At 45.1% G+C, this 11818-nt stretch overlaps 1 protein-coding gene across 4 annotated transcripts in view; it reads right to left on the bottom strand.

Moving 5' to 3' along the window:
* The window catches only part of P4HA2 (prolyl 4-hydroxylase subunit alpha 2), a 46215-nt gene extending 34698 nt beyond the window's left edge, over window positions 1–11517 (bottom strand). For 2 of the 4 annotated variants that reach the window (XM_035105416.2, XM_035105418.2), the window contains exons 1-2: window positions 11420–11517; window positions 10834–10902 (exon numbers count right to left, since the gene is read on the bottom strand). The gene's annotated coding sequence lies outside the window, so the exon portion shown is untranslated. Of the gene's footprint in view, window positions 1–909; window positions 7843–10833; window positions 11153–11419 lie in introns of those variants that run through there. The other 2 variants (XM_035105417.2, XM_060271682.1) reach the window with 2 other exon arrangements.
* Between the last annotated feature and the right edge of the window lie 301 nt (window positions 11518–11818).

Here is an 11818-nt window from a genome sequence, read left to right on the forward strand (position 1 = left end):
CTAAACACCCCTTGCTGACTAAACAAAATTCAGTATATCAATATCCAGCTCAGAATAAGAGTTAGACTTTTTAAAAAGTCTATAAATTGTTCTGGACACAAAACACTGGTTGTGTTTGCATACCACAGTAGGCCATTAACTATGGCTTGCTGTGAACCAGCAGAGTGCTAAGCAATGCTGCCCAATCACTCCTGCTTTGCTCCTCCCGTAAGGAGAACAATCCACAAACCATGGTTTATTGTGTCATCAAACTGTGGTTATCCCTAAACAAACCACATCAGCAAGTACTTTGTCTGCTTCAAGAGAGGCTACAGGTGAGAGAGAGGCTGGGACCTTAATACAATCCACTGCAGACTGTGAAGATCAACAGGTTTTGGGTGAGGAAAGGACATAAAAAAGAACCATGTTTGGGGTTTGTGTTTCAAGGAGATGGGAGAAGACATCACTTGGTGTATGAAATACTAGGGGTGTGAAATACGAGGGGGTTTTGACAGCAGCACGGTATGGCAGTTGAGGGAGGGTGGGAATTCTGTTAGTTGAGGGGAGGGGGCTTACTACAAATCTGTTTTTCCAATGTTCCTCAAATAAACACTCTGTTGTTAAACTTGGACTATGAAACCTATGTTCAAAAGGTTTGAACACCTACCCCAATTTCTACATAGTGCTGTTAGTGACTGTAACAACCTTCCAAAGGCTTGACCTCACCCCCCCAAAGGCGCACCTCTCCATTGTCTCCTGAGATAGACGGATGCCAACATAAATCTGCAAAATCTGACCCTTACTTATCTGAAAGTAATCATCCATTTTCACCTTCTGTCCTATGTCTACGTGAACAACCTTGTGGTTAGGAATCCCTACATAGTTGAGCTTGTCTGGAGGTTCTAGCAGGGGAGCGCAGCTATTGTATACCCTTGACTGAAGAACGGTACACTCCTTCTATCTGGGACAGTCGTCTTCCTCCACTGAGCGCGCAGCTTCGGGAGGGATGCACATGGAACGGTGAGGGAGGGAGGGGACACCCGCCTAGCCAGCCAGATCAGCCGAATCAACCCTGGAGATCAATGGGGTGGCAGATGTTGCAGCCAGATCGCCCTCACGTCCAAGGGAATCTGCCCCCTTAGCTACTTCATTTCAGAAATCTTGAGAGGGACATAAATGGGTAAAAATTTGGGGGTGGGACAAAGTGGATTTTTTTAAGGGCATCACATCTTTCCCTCCATAATTTGAGCCCTTGAGGTTCACTTTCTTCTGTTTTAGAGAACCAAGCACTTGCAGGTGAGATTTATCCTCTGCTTTAATAAACCTGATAGCTATACTGGGAAGCAGGGAATCTACTTATATACAGTATTGCTTCTCAGTGTATCTAAATTTGAGCTGTACGACACAGTTTAACCAGTCTTAATTTAGATGACTGCTTGTCCTATGTGACGCCTAGTATTTCCTTCAGGGGTGTGACCCTGTGCTGAATCCATGAAGACATGTCTCTTACATAAACAGCAATTTGAGGTTAGATTCAGGACAGGCCTTCCTCTGGGCCTGTTTGATTTTACGTATGGAAGCAATGAGGAGAAACCCACAGCACTCTTCATTAAATTGGGGGGCGGGGAGGGATAAACAAAGGGGTTTTGCTTTTTTAAGAAGCCAAAGCCAATTAAATGCCAAGCATGTGCCTCCTTTCTGTTAAGACAGCGTGGCTACAGTTCAGTGTCTTGGCGCCTGAGCCTATGTAAGCTTACACGGAAGTAAGTTCAATTAGACTTACTCTCATGTAAGTGTGCACAGGACTGAAAGCAAAAAATATCGAAGCAAGGAGGCTAAGGGAACAACATTTAAATACCAAACACATCGCAAATTGTGAGGGTGTGACATTGGACAAAATGATCATTGCGTGAGAATATTATATTTTGTAAGCTGAAGGGGGGGGGGAACCAGCTAAATAAAAAATGTAACTCTTGTCTATATCATCCAGAATCTAAATAACTGTGAAATTAGTTCCATGACTTTCTGCTTTTTTTTGTTTAAATCGCAGGCCCTTTCTTACTGGTGTAAGTTAACTTTGCCCAGTAATACTGAGGCTCCACATCTCTAATTGTGATGCAGTTCCAAGGCACTTTCAGAGGAAATAGCATCACACAAGGAGAAACTGTTTTATTATTCCTTTTACATTGTGGTATCTGCCCTGGAAAGTATCCATCAGTTCTTCACCCTGTAATTACTGTCTCCAGAACATATTTCTAAATGTTTAAAATCGTATTTCTCATTTGCAGCCTTCCAATCACACAGAAGTCAGAAGACAGAGCTTTCAGAATTTGGAGTCATTCCCAATCTACTCTGTCTTCAGAACAATCTAGATTTGTCTGAGTGTCCAGCAATATGAAACCCAGGGGTCAGTATTACTCTTAGCCTTTTCTGGTCCAACACAGTGCTTTGATTAAAAGCCCTTAAGCAGCTTTTAATTAAGTAGCACTGTGCTCACCCGTCAAATACAAGAGCCCTCATTCTAAGCCCCCCAGTTTTCCTGAAAGATATCTGCCTTCCAGCTGGCTCCTCACTTCAGAGTTCAGCATTATTACACCCCTCAAAACTATGCATGCATCCACTCCACATGCCTGCATCACCACCTCCCTTGCCAAGTGCTTAATGTGCATCTGCAAATTATTAAAGCATCTAAATGCTAAACAATAATAAAATCCTCGGGGTGTGTTTCCTCCTTCTCCCTAACAGCATATGAAGACGTGGTGCTTCAAATGCTGTTTCTTAGTGCAGAAATCAGTAGGGTCCTTATGCCGATAATGTTAGTAACCTTGTGATTTGTGTTATGTAAGCTTAAGCAATACCCAGAATCTGGATTAGCTCCTAAAGTCTCCTTCATGCTACACTGCATTTCCTTAACAGCCAAACCAATTTTTTAATTTTTATTTTGCCAAAGCCAACAGTTACTCTGGCACTTTTAAATTCCACTGTTTGAACCTTCTCTTACCCTGTATATAGATGAAAATGATCACTTAAGTTCGGTTCAAAGTACAGCGATGGATCTATGCTTTCTGAATTGTCTCCATTATCTTCCCGGTCTGGAGCTAGCCAAGACTTATAGAGTACCAGACATAAAATTGCCTTTTGCTGCTCGAAGCCCAGAATGTTAACAAGTAACATCCTGCCAGATAAATCTAAATACAGTCTTGGAATATACATATCATGAAGACCATATTGAAAATCATTCCAAAATCCCAGTTCCAAAATGCTTGGAAGCAAATCCCAATGGAATTAGGTGTTTTGTAGACCATAGCTCAAGTAATCAGAAGTATTTAACTTAATGACTATATTTAATTATGAAATGTTTCCTCTCCCCTACGGTCAAGGTGGGGAGCTCTTTTCAGTCCATGGGCAACATTCCTTTGCACATATCCTTCCATATATATCATTTTTTTTCAGTACCAGTAAACATTACAAGCATTATCCATAGACCTAGTTTTTATAAACGTCAAATGAGGAGATTTAATCTGTTTCTTGATTATACAACTTCAAGATGAACATGGAGATTAAAAAACCCCGAACACTCTTCCTTACAAAACTTTCCTGCACATAGGAAACTAAATGAAGGACAGCTTTGTAGCTGTGCTTCTCTGTGGAAAGTTACTTTCTTTACATAGGGAGAAGAATCCAGTAACAGGACCCTGCCTTGTAGCCTGACATGGTACAATCTAGAAGCAAGCTTATTTCCTCGTCTGATGCTTGTGAGAACTAGGCCTTCATAATCACATTTGGCAAAGTAGAAGCAAGCAGCAGTCTGTAATAAGCACATGCCACATTAAAGAGTGCTACACCAATGTCTTAACCAAGGTCTCTGGCAGCAAGAGGTACAGACATCTTAATCACTACAGTACCACAGCAACTTGCTAGAGGTAGGAATTGCTATACTAGCCTGTTATCTTCTGCGCTGCAGTACTGCACCACTGCAGATGGCAAGAGGATTCTCTGCAACTGCCAATCAGACCAGAAAAGGGACTAATGGGATTCTACCTGGTCCTATAAAGTTACTGTCTGTTGGTTGGTTCTTACGTCTTACGTTGTTCTGTTGCTTGATTCCCTGCCAGTCCTGAGTGAGACAGCATTGTTTGAATATTGTAGTTTTGGTTATACATGCTCAATTTAGACTAGATTCCTAGACATATGTGGCTCTGTGCCACTGCAAAGGGACAATTGCATCAAACTTAAAATGAATCCGTGGTCCAATAACTCTGGTGATGGGAATCTGCTTGATGAAGGGAGTTTAAGATCCACAATACCAAGCAGCTTTCAGTGGTCAGAAGGCAGGTCTGCTTCCACAGAAAAAACTGTTCTGTCCCAGCCCTACAACGGTCCATATATTTATGTGTATGTGCCTCTATACAGAGACAGATAGGTAGGAGGAGTGCCAGCTCTTTGAGCTCCCTGGATGAAATTTGGGATATAAATATAAAAAATTAGATGTTAACACATATAAAAATTTATATCCCTCAGATTATCACTTTAGTCCCTGCTAGAGAATATAAACTGCCAATGCTCAGTTTTTTGTTAAGTCTCAACCTATTGACGGGGACGCAGGTGGTGCTGTGGGTTAAACCACAGAGCCTAGAGCTTGCCGATCAGAAGGTCGGCGGTTCGAATCCCTGTGACGGGGTGAGCTCCCGTTCCTCGGTCCCAGCTCCTGCCAACCTAGCAGTTCGAAAGCACGTCAAAATGCAAGTAGATAAATAGGTACCGCTACAGCGGGAGGGTAAACGGCGTTTCCGTGTGCTGCTCTGGTTCGCCAGAAGTGGCTTTGTCATGCTGGCTACATGACCTGGAAGCTGTATGTTGGCTCCCTCGGCCAATAATGAGAGATGAGCGCCGCAACCCCAAAGTTGGTCACGACTGGACCTAATGGTCAGGGGTCCCTTTACCTTTTAACCTATTGACACTTGCAGAGTTTACATTTTCTAGCAGGGACTAGAGTGATCAGATTTTCTTCATATTCTTTTTAAATATTATAAGACCTGCAGAGGCCAGTTATTAATCCTTGGTGATGATTTCTAGCTATGGCTCTGAAATGCATAACTCTACATTCTGTGGCTACAAATTAATGGTTTTTAAGCATATGGAAAACCTCAGAACATTAATATATGAGATGTCCTTTAAGCATGACTCATGTTGATTATGAACCGGCAATGCTTCCAAGCAGCAGGAAAGCAATAGACTTGATTGAATCATTAAGCTTAAATGGATGTATAAAACTGTACCCATACACGCAAACTCTCTTCCCACTCACACAAGCTGCACAAATCAAAGAGATTGAACAGGTAAATAAACAAAAATCATGCAGCTCCATAAATTGCCATTAAGCTTTTACCCATTACGGAGACAACTAGTGCAGTACTGTGTGGTTAAGATTATGTGCTGGTCATTTCTAATTCAGAGCTCTGCTTAGCTATGAACTCAGGGGTGGTCTGAGGCAGGCCACTATCTTGTACCTTCAATTTACCATCTATGTTATGGCTATACTGCAGCAATACTGGCCTATTTTACAAATGAACACACATAGGATCAGACCGCAATGTAGCATGTAAATCACCTAAGGGGAAAAACATTACAGGCACACTGCGCATTAGTATCATTTTCGTCAACTTAAGATATGGTTACCTATACAGTAATTCGTTTAGCAGAATCTGCTTGAAGAATTTGTTGTTTTTTAGCCGTTTAGTCGTGTCCAACTCTTCGTGACCCCATGGACCAGAGCACACCAGGCACTCCTGTCTTCCACTGCCTCCCGCAGTTTGGTCAGACTCATGTTGGTAGCTTCGTGAACATTGTCCAACCTTCTCATCCTCTGCCGTCCCCTTCTCCTTGTACCCTCAATCTTTCCCAATATCAGGGTCTTTTCCATGGAGTCTTCTCTTCTCATGAGGTGGCCAAAGTATTGGAGCCTCAGCTTCAGGATCTGTCCTTCCAGTGAGCACTCAGGGCTGATTTCCTTAAGAATGGATAGGTTTGATCTTCTTGCAGTCCATGGGACTCTCAAGAGTCTCCTCCAGCACCATAATTCAAAAGCATCAATTCTTCGGTGACCAGCCTTCTTTATGGTCCAGCTCTCACTTCCATACATCACTACTGGGAAAACCATAGCTTTAACTATACGGACCTTTGTCGGCAAGGTAATGTCTCTGCTTTTTAAGATGCTGTCTAGGTAATTCTTCAAGCCTTTGCCATGGACAAAGACAACAGGCTTGAAGAATTACCTCCTGAAAATTATTGGCAATTCTTCCACACAACCGACTCATCTCTTCCTATCGTAGCTGCAAAACAGACGAGAGAGTCCACTGATGTAAGAGACCACTATATTTCAATAACTTGGATGGGATTTCTGTTTTCTCCCAAATCAGTAAAAGGGGGGCGGGGGGCGGGGAGAGGAGATGGTAGAAGTTTCCACTGCCACCCAAACAGTGAAAAAGTGCTGCTCATTTTTATTCTGTTAAGCAAAATACATGCTCTTTCGCTGTATGTGGTGCTGTTAGAAGACAGGAATGTGGGGTGTGTGCATGTTTTCTATCCCAGAAACTCCATACTAAACATGGTGCACTAGGGCACTCATGCAGATTTAATACATCTGGCACAAGCAGCAGCCAGGTCATCTGCACTGTGCCAAGGAAGTTATATGTAATTTTGATGAATGAGGCAACTGCATATAAAGCCAGCTCTGTGCTCTAAGAATTCCACAGCATTTCTACATAATTGCAGACTGACTATTGCAGGGACCCAGGGATCCTCTTTCATGAACTGTCTAATATTAAGCAGTGGTAGGGCACAAAGCAATGCTCTTACCTAGCCCTGTTTTGTGTCCCTAAAATCAACAGGAACATGGAAAAATATATGTGTTACATATGATGCACTACCAAATGGAATAAGGAGGTAGGGAAGATACCCACTGGGGTTTTTTGGGTGTGTTTAAGATATCAAATGGACAAAGACAAACAGAGGTGATGAGGAATCAGGATTTAAAAGAGGAAGAAATGAAGGGGGAGAGTGGAAAAATAATGAGGAAGAAGTATTCATTGAATCTGAATATTTGTTTACTAGTGGAAAACAAGTTCACTTTCATATTTAGTTAAAGCAGAACTTCAACTTTATAGTTTGAAACTATAAATAACCCAGCACCATGAAGCAGTATCCAATGAAATAGTTCCATTAGCACAAATGATTTCAGTTTGTATAATGGAACTTCTCTCTTCTTCCCATGTCTCCTTGGTGCCCTTCCTGAATCTGCTCCAGGGGATTGTGGGGGGGGGGGGGATATCCAGAACAGATCCAGGGGGCATTTGGTGGATGCACAGGGAGCTATGGGGGAGCGAGTTCCGTTGTGCAGCCGGAACTTGTGTGAAAGCCCATGTGGGATAATGAGAAAGACTGTTGGACTAGGACCCGGGAGACCAGGCTTCAAATCCCCATTTGGCCACAAAGCTCACTGGGATGACCTTGAGCCAGGCACTGCCTCTGCCTGGAGTGAAGAATTAACTCCTTATTGCCAAAAGCGCACTTACAAGTTAGCTGAAGGCTAACTCAGTCCTACATATCGCAGCTACTCCTAGGTGTACACCCAATGGAGCAGATACTGTAACAGAGAGGACCCACCCACGACCTCAGCTAATGTATCTCCCAACAGCAAACAACTTTGTTGGATACCACCAGAGTATACAAATATGAACCACCAAAGAAAGAGAAATGACATTATGGTAGGTGTGGCAAAATAAATCCATTACCACTGAGCCTAGGGCTTGCTGATCAGAAGGTCGGCAGTTCGAATCCCTGTGACGGGGTGAGCTCCCGTTGCTTGGTCCCAGCTCCTGCCAACCTAGCAGTTCGAAAGCATGTCAAAATGCAAGTAGATAAATAGGAACCGCTATAGCGGGAAGGTAAACGGCGTTTCCATGTGCTGCTCTGGTTTGCCAGAAGCGGCTTTGTCATGCTGGCCACATGACCTGTAAGCTATACGCCGGCTCCCTCGGCCAATAATGCGAGATGAGCGCGCAACCCCAGAGTCGGTCACGACTGGACCTAATGGTCAGGGGTCCCTTTACCTTTACCTTGAATTTCAGGACATCTTTCCACCAGTGGAAGGAGGCTATAAAGAACTGGTGACCAATTCTGCTTCCTGAGAAGTTGCTTAACTGTTCACACTGAAATCAGGGAGACTGAAAAGTGTCCCCAATCTCATTTGGCTTCTTGGATAACGTAAACCACAGCACTCATGAATCATGAATTACAGGCTGTGGTTAAATGAGATCATGTAGCATAGAAAGGCATCCCGCTGGAATCAGAAGCAGCAGTCACCACTTCCTTTGGGAACTACTAGGGCCCATGGTGAATTACTGTTATAATTGTTGCATTTTGTGTGGACTTTTTCATGATAATTTAAGGATGCTCTTATAAACCACCTGCTAATTTAAGGATGCTCTTATAAACCTTCCTAATCAAAGGAAAGTGGTACCGACATTCAGTACAGTATCCTGAAGACGCTACCAATAATACTATTTCAGAGCCTAGATAGAACTATGATAGTTATATTCTTATACATGCTACACACATCCATTCTCTTTATCCCACCATGGGTTTGGTCAAAGAGGCTTGCAGGTTTTGAAGAGACTGCAATGAGCTAGGAAAAGTGAACATCTGTATCACAATGGATTTGTCACTTTCCAAATCTCCCTGATGCTATTTTCTGTGCACAGCTTTTATCTGCATAGCCTGGGTACCAAAATAGCACAATTGCCCAGTACTATTTCATGTACCCATGTCATCCATGTCATGTAAAGCACGGTTATCCAATGTTTTGTCAGCTGCTGCAGGCCTACAGCTCCCACTGTTCCTGCCTATTGGCCATGGTTTCTGGGGGCTGATGGGAGCTGAACAACATCTGGAGGGCTTTGTTGGCTACCCTGGATGTTAAGTGATGATCCATGAAATGATCCACATTGCTCCACTTCCAGAGACTAGGAAAGTCTTATGTAAACGAGCTTGGTGTGTGAGGGTGGCCTTATACGACCTTATATGGGAGAAATCCAGAAAATGCCTTTCCTCTACCACCAGAGGACTTGTGTAAAATCCGAATGTAAAAATCCCTTTTCTCCAAAGCTCTTGAGAACTAAGAAGGAAAACAACACAACTCACTGTCACTTTAACAGTGCACGAAGAAATGTTTGTTGAATCTGATAAGATTTTTAATTTTTTTTATTTGGTAAAATGTATCAACCACTTAACCAAAAGGTCTCCACACAGCATACATGATTTATCAATAAAAGCAAGTATACATAACTAAATTATTGCCAAAATAAATAAGTTCTTAGCAGGCTGACTAAATCAATATAGCAGGGAAGTTCCAAAGCATAGTTTTAATTTGAACATTGATTAATATTTTAAAAATAATAATGGTTTTTTTAAAAAAAAAGTTTTTAGTTGTCTTATTTTTATCTGTAAACTGCCTTGAGCCCGTCAGGGAAGAAGGTGGGGTATAAATAAATATAACATCAACAAGAAGCACTGCAATGTTCAAAGAGCCACTCCAAACAGTTATGCAGCAAACATTATATGTCACTCTTAAAAGTGCAAGTTATACAGATTAAGGTGGGTCAAATCAAAGTCAATGGGAGGGGAAGAGTAATGAGCACCAGGCTATCCATAACACTCTATGGAGGTAGAGAAACTGGCAGATGGAAAGGACTATCACCAAGAAGTCACTACCCTCAATTCCTCCTTTTCTGAGCAGCATATGATCAATCCATAGCTGTCAAGTTCTCCCCTTTTTTAAAGGAAATTCCCTTATGTTGAATAGGCTTCCTCATGAGAAAAGGGAAAACTTGACAGCTATGGATCAATCTGCCATACTTTTCATAAGACCACTCTCCTATTTTCTTCTGTCAAAGAACTGCTTTGCAAGGTAAAGGTGCAAGAGGTTACTACTCCACACATTGCGTCTTGAACTCAGAGATCCTTTTGGGAAGTGGGAGCTCTCCTGCCTCTTCCAGGGGGTCCCCAGTCCCACCAACCCACAAACAAGCAAACAAACAAAAACAAACAGAATGGAGCTTTCCTGCTTTCATCCATCTACTACCGACACTGTAAGAAGATGGCTTGCATTATTTTTCAGAGCCACTCAATACCTCTTCCTCCTCTCTGAAAATAAAACACATTTCCTTTCATCCCAACCCCACTGCTCACAGCCCCCCTCCCCAAACCATGCATGTACCCAACTCTGGATACATGTGTCAGATGAAGTCTGCCTTTTAAGATGCCACAAGACTACGAGGGCTGCCCCTCTCGAAATCCCCACAGGAGACATTCCAGGGTTTTTTGTGTTGTAAGAAGTCTACCTTCCCAGTTTATGCACACAACCATGACCGTATATTGGGGGGAGGGGGGAAACCGGGGATAGTTCAGTCAGTAGAGCATGAAACTCTTAATCTCAAGGTTGCGGGTTCCAGCCCCACGTCGAACAAAGAGATTTCTGCATCGCAGAGGGTTGGACTAAATGACCCACGTGGCCCCTTCCAACTCCATAGTCTATGCACCAGGTAAGCACCGGAGGGTCGCCCTATATTTACATTACTCCCTTCCCTTCGGAAATGCAGAGGATGCTGCCACGAACTTTTCTCTTGCTGTAAGGATTGCAACCCCCATTGCTGCTGCTTTACCTGAGCTCAAAGTTTCCCACAGACATTCCTCAGGTAGGAAATCGCCTACGGGGGGTGGGGGCGGGGGTGGAAAGTCACATTGCTCCAAATAACTCCCTCCCCGCTAGCGGTACAGACCAGGGAGCGGATTTACCTGCCGCAGCCGCTGTGGCGACAAGTTGGCAGCGCCCGCCTCGTCCGTCGGACTTCTCGCCTCGGGAGCCTGAAAACCAAGTTAGGCAGGAGTTTATTACGGCGCGGAAACCTCCCCTGCCGCCGCCGCTCGTCCCAGCAATGAAGTAATCCCCGGCCGCTTTTCCATCCGCGTCTCGCCTCCTCGCCTAGCGGGGTCGCCGGCCGGCGGCTTCGGCTTTCGCCGTCGCGGGGGCCCGCGAGAAGCCATGCTGGGTCAAGCGGGAGCCATGCAGGTGCGCCGTCGCCTCCAGGCTGCAACAGCGGGCGGGGAGGGAGGGAGGGAGGGAGGGAGGGAGGGAGGGAGGGAGGCAGGGGTCGGGCGAGCCCCACCGAGGGAAGGCGGAGAGGTGAGGAGCGCAAAGGGCGAGGAATAGCCAAGCGGGAAGCAGAGGTGGGCAAGGGGCAGCGGGAGGGCACTGAGCAGCCGGAGAAAAAGCGCCCCCGAGCGCGCCAGAGGCAACGGAGCGGCCGGCTGAAGGCGCCCCAGCCGCGGGGAAGGGGTCGTCCGAGGCGCGCGCAAACCCTGCCCTGCCCGCGGGGCGCACCTTCCGCGCCTCGCCCGGGAACACGCCGCTTCTCGCGCCGCGCTTTCTAGAACAGCCTTGGCGTTTCCAGCCGGAGCTGCGCTGCCCCCGCCCCTTTGGCGGAGGCCCTCGGCGTTCTGCGCTCCTATTGAGCGGCTGCCACGTCGGAAACCCCGCCTTCGCCCGGCACGGAGAGAGCGGTACCGTAATGCTCCCAATAGCCGCCGCCTCCCCAGCGATGGAGGCTGGACGGTGTTAGAGCTGGGCGCTCGACACCCTGCCCGAAACGCACGCACGAAGCACCCAACTTGTCAGTGCGACGTCTCAGCACCGACAAGAATTAGACGCTTGTTTGATGGGAACGACAGTGAGATTGAACGCATTATTGGCAAGAAAAGGAAGGCCTTTCAGATCTGGCAA

The sequence above is a fragment of the Zootoca vivipara genome, chromosome 2 (genome assembly GCF_963506605.1).
Source record: "Zootoca vivipara chromosome 2, rZooViv1.1, whole genome shotgun sequence".
NCBI lineage: Eukaryota > Metazoa > Chordata > Lepidosauria > Squamata > Lacertidae > Zootoca > Zootoca vivipara.